The sequence below is a fragment of the Megascapheus bottae genome, chromosome X, assembly GCF_031878675.1.
Source record: "Megascapheus bottae isolate mThoBot1 chromosome X, mThoBot2.hap1, whole genome shotgun sequence".
NCBI classification, from domain to species: Eukaryota; Metazoa; Chordata; class Mammalia; order Rodentia; family Geomyidae; genus Megascapheus; species Megascapheus bottae.
In genome coordinates this window covers 20,812,190-20,821,929 of record NC_143547.1, presented here as the reverse complement: position 1 = coordinate 20,821,929, position 9,740 = coordinate 20,812,190, and positions in this window count along the sequence as shown.

The window sequence follows — 9,740 nt, the reverse complement described above, 5'->3', positions numbered from 1 at the left end:
AGTTTGAAGCCAGCCCAGTTAGGAAAGTCCATGAGAATCTTATTTCCAATCAGCCACCAATAAGCTGAAAGTAGAGCTAAGGTTCAAGTGGTAGAGCATTAGCCTTGAGTGAAAAAGCTCAAGGACAATTCCTAAGCCCTGAGTTTAAGTTCCAGAACTAGCGCAGGGAAAAAAAAAAGATTCTATGCCCAGGGATATAAGTGTCAGCATACCAAAAACAGGTCAGATGTCTACTGAGATTTGCCTAGTTCACAAGACAGATAAATATTCAAGTTCAGAAAACTAGCAATTTTCTTGACCTCGGAGGTAAGGAATTTAATATAATTCATACACAGGTCATGAGAAAAAGATGTATTCTATTAATGAAGTCTATACTGCTTCAGGGACAGAAGGACTAAGATCCGTAAGTGAGTATCACAAATATTCGATATTTATTATCAGAAAGATTTCTTACTTCCCCTTGTTATCTGATATATTGTATACATGTTTATTTGAAATAGGATAGGGAAGGAAGGAAACAAGATGAGGGGAGGGGTGGGAGAGGGAAATGAGGATGAAAACATGAGAAAGGGTAGCAATGTTTGTGAAGTAATGTGCCTTCTATCCAGCGAATATAATATAACCCTTCTATTAATTACAATAAAAAATTAAAAAAAGATTTCTTACTTCCAAGAGTGATGAGATCCCATATCTGTAATTCCAGCATTTTAGGAAGGTAGAGTAGATACTGAGAATTAGAAGCAAGCCTGGGCTATATTGTAGTATTGTCTTAGAAAAAAATATTTCTTACCAAGAAATTCTATATGAATGTGCTGTTACTAAAACTATTTGAAATAGTTGGATAGACACCTGCCATGAAATTATAGATGCCATAAACCCTCCTAAAACAAAAGGGTCTGATTCTCATTTATGTTCCAACTATCAGCGCCCACTTGTTTTCCCATCTCACACCCTAGCACACAGTATTTTATAAAATGTTATGCATGAATATATGCTCTAAGATAGTCTTTCTCTTTTTTTTGTCAGTCCTGGGGCTTGAACTCAGGGCCTGAGCACTATCCTTGGGCTTTTTTCCTCAAGGCTAGTGCTCTTCCACTTGAGCCACATCACCACTTCTGGCTTTATATGTATGTGGTACCACGGAATGGTGCATGCTAGGCAATCACTCTACCACTAAGCCAAACTCCCGGCCCCAAGATAGTCCTTGTTCCATGAATCTAAGTATTCAACTTTAGTCACAGTCATCTCTTCAATTCACCTTTTTCTTCTTTTATTTGTTTGCTTAGGTATTTTTTCCTCATTTACTTCACAGTGTGAAGTCAAAATGAAATAACGGAAACCTATTGTGTTGTATATACAGAGGTATATAATTTAAAGAGCTCAGACAATGGGGTCACGCACATTTCTGCTCTATCTCAGCTCTATGAAACTTAGAACTTTAAGCAAATTATTTAGCTTTTCTGACTGTAAGTTCTCTCATATGTTAAATGTACCTATTATTCTTTTCTTCAAAAATTATGTCTGAATTAGGGATAATATACCTCAAATATGTAGTTTATATCAAATCTTTGATGACTGTTAATTCTCTTATACTTCCATCTATACACTTACTAAGTAGATCATCCAGGTATCAATTCCAGTTCATTTCACAGGATTTCTCATACTTCAAATGACCAAAACCCCTTTAATTTGAGCCAGTGGTATTCATTTCTGAATATCTAATGCTAAGCTCAATGCTAAGATTTTTAGTGGACTTCAACAGTGTTCTTTTTTTTTAAATAAGCAAATAACTCAAGAGATTGTGTGGATAGGTTTGCTTTTCCTCATAAGGTTTAGGGTGGTTCTTCAATTCAAGAGGCTCATGTTTTCCAGTGGAGAGTTGAATAATAACCACAAGAAAAACAAAAGGCATCCAGGAAATCATTTCAGTAATGTGGGTAATGAAAATACTTATAAAAACAAAGTGGGAATCTTATCAAGGTCAAGGACTATAGAAATAAAGAAGGAAGGAATTTAAACCCAGAAATAAGGAAAAGGCACTGCTAATTGTAATAAGTCAGCAATGATACATCTGTGAAACATTAGTCACCTGTGAAAATAGATGTGTACAGTGAGTCATACTCTCCTTTAAGATAGTATTTAGAAGACTGAAGCTCAACCAGAGATATTCATTCTGAAATCCTACATCATGTACTCTCCAGTTATTATAGCAACACCTGAAGTTTCAATTAGAGATGAGAGCCAACAGTGATTATGTAAAAGCAGTACAGAAAGTCAGGGGGAAAATTGAGTTCCTGCCTTTTAAAATGTCCTTAAAAACTGGAAATATTTGTTATAGCTAAAATAACATTCCTCATTACCTGAGCCCCATCAATGCATATTATTGCATGGGACAAATTTGTACATGGCTCAAGTGGTTGCTCAGGAAGTTATAATGACAGAGCTATTTAATAGGTAACATTGATAATAACTGGTCTTCCTTAATTATAAATCATTACAGCTCCATTTAAAAGTTAGAGTTTTTAAAAAGATGATTGTTATTCCCTAGTGCATATACTTGACTTTGCAGGAATGTTAATGAAAACCATATTGCAATTCCTATTTTGAGATATTTCATAATGAACTATAGGGTTGTTTGCTGTTGCTGTTGGTGTGTTAGGATCTCAAAAGCATATCATGCTGTGCATTGGTGGATCATGCCTGTGATCCTAGGTATTCAGGAGGCTGAGATCTGAGGATCAAGTTTCAAAGCCAGCCTGGGAAAGAGCTTTGATTCAAGTGGTAGTGCACCAGCCTCGAGCCAAAAAAGCTCAACAGCAGCACCTAATATAGGAATAAAATGCCTAATATAGGAATAAAATTAATCGAGGAATGAACTGTGGACACCTGTGATAGCTATTCTATTCTTGGGTTCATGGGAACTTATGAAATCTATAGGCTACATTTACTAAAAAAAAAAGGTATCATGTGCTGCTATGGTTAGATATGGTTTGAGCTTCAGATGTTGCATATGGTTCATGTATTAGTGCTTCAGTTCTCAAGGGAGAGCATAGTGGGCAGTTCTCAAGGTGGAGCATAGTGGGCAGTTCTGAGGTCACAGAAGATGCTGACCTCAGAATGGATTAAGGTGATTGTTCTTGTGGGACCCTGATTTAGATCTTGCAAGAGTGTGAGTATGAAAAGGGCAAACCTGGTTTCCTCATTCTGACTTTTTTGTCTTACAAGGCGATTTCTCCTCATACACACTTCTGCTATTGCAGTGCCATTTCCCATGAGATTATGTAGTCCAGGAGGAGGGCTTACCAGAGCCAGTGCATGCTTTTTTTTTAGACTTTTAGTCTCCCGAACTGGGAACTAAATGAATCTCTTCTTTATGAGTACAAAATATCAGGAACTTGGGTGACAGAAACAGAAAACCGACTAAAATATATGCTTAAATATTTGTTACAAGGATAAATTTCAGGCTGAGCATAGTGGCTTACACTTGAAAACCCATTACTTAGGAGGCAGAGATCAGGAGATTTTGGTTTAAGGTCAGCTGGGCAAAAAGTGAGATCTCTCCCCATACCAACAAAACCTGGGCATGGTGGCATGTGTTTGTTATCCTAGCTATGTGGGAGGCATAAACAGGAGAATATCAATCCAGGCTGATACAAAGTAAAAAATCCTTAAGACCCTATCTGATAAATAACAAGAGGGAAAAAGGGCTGGAGGTATGGCTCAAGATTACCTGAGTTTGAGTCTGGGTTTGCTATTATCTGTGCATCTTGGGATAAGTGATTTCTCTGTGCTTTAGTTTTTCAACACAATATTGATTATGGGGTTGTTGTGCAATGTCACTGGTTAATATCTGTAACGAATTTGGGAGTGTACATTTTTTGCTACTATTGTGTTTTATGGCAGAGATTCTATGACTAAATACTTAGAATGATACAATGTTAGAAATTATTTTGGCAAGTATAAATAAAATTATAATATCATAGTATTTTTATATCTACATAAAAGATAGCCAAAGAAAAGTATCACGGTGTTACAGAATTTTTGGAGTGGTTACCCACTAGGCCTTTGTGAAATCTCACCACCATATGGTTCTACTCAATATTACTCAGTACTCAGTTCTACTCAGTATCAGAGTGATCTTAGAGGAAGTGCAGGAGAATACAGTCAAAATATTCAAAGTATGCTGTGAAAATGGCACTAGGAAAATTGAGGGAATGAGTGAGTTTGGGAGAGATGGGGAGAATTATGCAAGCGGTGATATTGATCAATATGAATTGTACTCACGAAATGACACGTGGAATTGAAATCCCTTTGTGTAAGTACGTAAAGATAATTTTTAAAAATAAAAAATAAACTAACATATTTTACTTCCCTAGCTAAAATGTACAATAACTCCCCATCTCTCATTGCTATACCCATCCCACTCAAAAGAACGAATTAGACATTAGTTATATGTCTATGTCATCATCTTTCTTTGTATAAATTGTTATAATTTTTCTCTGTCCTGTTGTACTTCTAGAACTGTTTTCCTTCCTTTCATCTGGCTCTATGAATTAGTCTTTTTGTGCCAGAAGTTTGTTTGTTGTACTGAAATCCTCTTTCTGTGAAGGTCCAGACAGTATTTCAGCACTCTCCTCTTTTCTTCATACTTAGTACACTTGTAGTTCATTGTAAACATCCTTATTCTCACTAGTATGTAAACTGGATAAAGACAGGCACTCTGCTTTGGTCAATATTGAACTCTAGGACCAAACACCATCTCAGGCATATTAAATACAATCAATGAGTATTTTATGAAGGAAAGGAGAACAAATATCACCTAATAAATTATCCACATCTTCTCTGACCTAATCGTATTTCCTACATCCTTAATATGTTTCACTGTTATCAGTGAACCAGAAAAGCCAGGTCATTTTTATTGCCCATTATGATGCAAATACTGCTCTTTCTAAAGACTCTGGATTGGGCCTGTCCAAACAAACCAACAAGCAAACAAAAACAAAAAAATACTGCTCCGTGGTATCTGTACCAATGGACAAGAATCACAGGTGTGGAACATTTTGGTTTTGATAACTATGCGGTACTGAGCAGATCTCTTTCTTTCTATATCAGAATCCTCATTTACAACATGAAAGACTATGATTGGGTTATATTTAAACTTAAGAACTATAAAAATAGGAAGGGGCAAGGTTTAGGTCTATAATAGATTTGTAAAACTTGAGATAGAAGCTATGGATATCTTTGGGCTTTCATTACTATGAGATTTATCCTTTTCCAAACTACTCCATTTTCTATCCACTGTTTTTTTTGGTTCCTTGTAATAAAGTCAAGTGTAAATTTGAAAGATGAGAAAAATCACTGATAAAGAAGGACATGGCCCTGTGGCATTTGTATTTCAAATAAAAGTCCTAGAGGCACAAGTAGGTTACATGCAAAAAAATGTCTTTATAAAAGGAAAATGTCAGGGTAAATATCACCCAATGACACCTTTTGTAATTTGGGGAAAGATATAAAAACACTTGAACATATATGATTAGTATGACACACATAGCTTTGTCTGAGAACATAACTTCATATATTCTCAGTGACAATTTCTTTAGCACCTGGCTTCATCAAAGATATTGTATCATATTTTAAACTCTTGGGGCTACAATATACAATCCAAGAGAAAGTTTACTTACAGTTTAAATTTCATGATGGAGACAGGTAGTAGTAAATATGTGAAAGTTAAATTAAGGGTCACTTATATTTTGCTGTCATGAAACACACACACACACACACACAATGAGGAGTAATGAAGAGTATAAAAGAAGGATAGAGGGTAAATAATTTTGAAATACAGTTCAACTATATTTGAAGATAACACAAGTGACCTCAATAAAAGGTACTGCTAGGGATGCAATAATAAATGACAGGATGAAGTGGAATGCAGAAAAAGATGATAATGTGTCTTTATCTACTGAGAAGCCACCTCAGATTCATTCAGATAAGAGATTAGTCATCACAGTAGTACCTCAGAAAGATATTTAGTCTCAGGCGAGCATACCTTATAAGTGCTGTAATTATAATTATAAATAGAAGATTCTAATATATCATGTTTCTATAAAACTGTATGAATCATAATAAATGCCTCATACAATGTGCACAAATAAGCAGATAAAGAATATGAAGTCTCCAAGAATCCTCATTATGGTTTACAGGGCTCATGGCCATGTCTCCAGCTCACTTCTTCCCACTGACCTCTTCGCTAATCCTGACCTCCTGACAGGTCTTGACAGATGCCCACATCCTTGTTTCTTACAGACTTTGTGTTTGCTCAGATGAAACGTCAGCTCCATGTGGTCTCTCACCCTCCAGCAACCCAAACATGGGCTTGCTTATGTAATAAGAAACTCAACAGGTTTTGGAAGGAAAGAAAAGTAGACACAACATCTAAAATGGAACTGGAAGATCATATAGCCATCACATTTCACTGTCAGATACAAGGTCAACCTAGATTCAAGGGACAGAGAAGTAGTGTGCAGTTTATAGCAACATCATATTGCAAACAAGTGTGGAAACAAGGAAGGAGAGGAGCTAAGGATATTTTTTTCTTTTTTAATAAATATATATAGGGCCATTTTTCAATCTACCATATTGACATAGGCCTATAAGAAGGCCATAGGAAAAGTCTCCAGGATGGAATCTGCTGTATTTTCTTTATATGCCTTCTTATCCCTTTGAATTTTAAAGCCATTAGATGATTAAATAATTTAATATTTAGTCCCCTTTATAAAATTATTTTAGTGTCTAGTAAGGAAAATAATGAAAAGTTTAAGCTAAAGAAATATGGGGTCAAATGTAAGTTGTATGCAAGTGTACCCAAATGTATTAATCCAAGTATGGTATCTGCAGGGAACAATTCAAAAGATGTAATTTGTTAGAAGAACTAACGATCTAAAAATGAATACCAAAAAAATTGGCACTTGAAAGTTGCAGTGGGAGAAAGTCAAGGGGAGGAAGGGTAGATGAATCAAGAGAGGAAAGAAAAAAGAATACAATCACAATATTCACTGCATATCCTGTGGAATTTTAAAGGAGGTGGGTTGGGAGGGATGGAGAATGATGAAAAAAGCAACATCAACCGAGATGCACTATACTTACAAACTGATTTGATGCATGCGTAACTCCTTTGTACAACTCCTTAAAAATAATAAAGACGTGGCCAGGAGTTTGGCCTAGTGGTAGAGTGCTTGCTTATCATGCACGAAGATCCGGGTTCAATTCCTCAGTACCACATACATAGAAAAAAGCCGGAAATGGTGCTGAGGCTCAAGTGGTAGAGCTCTGGCCTTAAGAAAGCCCAAGGATAGTGCTTAGGCTCTGAGCTCAAGCCCAAGACTGGCAAAAAAAAAAAAGAATATGGAGTCTCTGATAGCATGAAGATAGCCTGTCATAGTTAACAGCATGTCAAATATGGGTAACAGATGAGAATGCAGTTATTGTATCAGATGTATAATATGTAGCTAGGGATAGACCAGTGAGGATTTGGATTACCAAAGCTCTCCTAGAGGGGAACCACGTTTCATCATGCTGAGATGGAACAGTGGGTCAGTACATGAAGTTAATTTTTTTCTTTTTTTATTGTAATTAATAGAAGAGTTACATTATAATCACCAGATAGAAGGTGCATTACTTCACAAATATTGATACCCTTTCTCATGACATGGTTCCCATTTCCCTCCCCCCTCCCCACACTCATCTTGACTTCCCCCCTTCCCTATCAATTTCAAATAACCAATTAAGCACATATAAAATATATCAGATAACAAGGTGAAATTTTGTAACAATATGAGATAACCAAGGGATAGCAAAAGAGATGAGAGATAACATAGTACATTAAGGACAACAATCGCGCATTATATGGCTTTTGTTTCCTTATCCTGGAGGTCCTTACATTTAGTGTCATACTATTTGGCCTTATGTCTCTAGATTTTGTTCTATTGTAAATCTCTGCTAGGAGAACCCAAGGTTTTTACTGATTATGACAAATGAGGGAGACTCTTGGGCCTATGTTTCTTTGAGTGTGGCTTACTTCACTTAATATTATTTTTTCTAAGTCTTTCCATTTCCTTATAAATGTGGCGATGGCATTCTTTCTTACAGCAGCATAGAATTTCATTGTTGTTGATCCACTCATTAACTGAGGGACATCTGGGTTGGTTCCATATCTTTGCTATGGTAAGTAGTGCTGCAATGAACATTGTTGTGCTAGTGGATTTAGTGTGCTCTTGTTTCTGGATGATTGGCTAAATACCAAGTAGTGGAATTGCTGGGTTATAGGGGAGCTCTGTTTAGTCTTTTGAGGAACTGCCATACTGCTTTCCATAGTGATTGGACGAGTTTGCACTCCCACCAACAGTGTAGTAGTGATCCCTCCTGGCCACATTCCCTCCAGCATCTGTTATTAGTTTTCTTGATCCTGGCCCTTCTAACTGGAGTGAGGTGGAATCTTAGAGTTGTTTTTATTACTTTTATGAACAGAGATGTTGAGCATTTCTTCATGTGTCTATAGGCCATTTTTATTTCTTCTTTAGAGAAGACCTTAAGTTTTTGGCCCATCTTTTATTGGGATAGTTGTTTCTTTGAAGATTAGTTTTGGAGTGATTCAATTTTTTGAGCTGTTGATATATTTTAGATATGAGGCCTTTGTCCATCGTATGGTTAGTAAAGATCTTCTCCCATTCTGTAGGCTTCCTAATTAATTTACTAGCTATGTCCTTTACCATACAAAAGCTCTGCAGTTTAATGCAGTCCCACAGCCTTACTCTGATTTGTTGTGTTTCTTGGTCCTTATTGAGAATGTTTCATCCTGTGCCAAGGAGGCCTAGTGTATCTCCTATTCCTTTTTGTAAAGTTTTCAGTGTGTCAGTTTTTACCTCGAAGAAGTTAAATTTTTTTGTTTAAAAGTGAGATCTTTAGTTTTTTGTTATGAGTAATTTTATAGTTGAAAATATAACAGTTTTTCATGTAATTAGTTATGACTGAATTCCATGTGGAAATTCTGATGTATATAATTTACTTATTACATACATTATCAGAATAAACTTTTATTGAAGCAACTTCAAAAGTTCACCTGTTTAATTCAGGATTTAGGATAATTATTAGTGGTGCAATTGGGTACCATTATTATGTTGACTAATGGACACTAAACACCTATTGGAATGACCAAAATAAAAATGATTTATTATACTGTGCAAGCAAATGAATTCCTATGCATTGCTATAGGGAATGAAAAATGATCAGCCTCTTTAGAAAACACTTTAGTGGCTGTTTTCATGTTAATCCGTATAATTATCTTTTAGACACTGCAATTCCTCCAAAGAGAAATTAAATATATGCCTATACTTGTATCCAACTGTTTATAATTATCTATATTAGTTCAAATATGGAAACAATCCAAAGGCGTTTCAACTGACCAGTGATAGAACACATTGTGATGTTTCTATTTAGTAGAATACCACACCATAGATAGAAGAACCTGCTTCATGAAAAGAATAACATAGATTAATCTAAAAATGTATTGTGCAAACTGAAAGAAGCCAGATGCAAGGGACTGCATACAATTATGATTCTGTGTACATCAAATTTTAGAAAAGAAAAATCTAAAATGAAAAAAGCAAAATTTCCCCTAAGGCTAGGGGAAAATAATGGATGGCATATTGGCAAGAGGCAAGTTTGTAGAGTAATGGAAATATTCC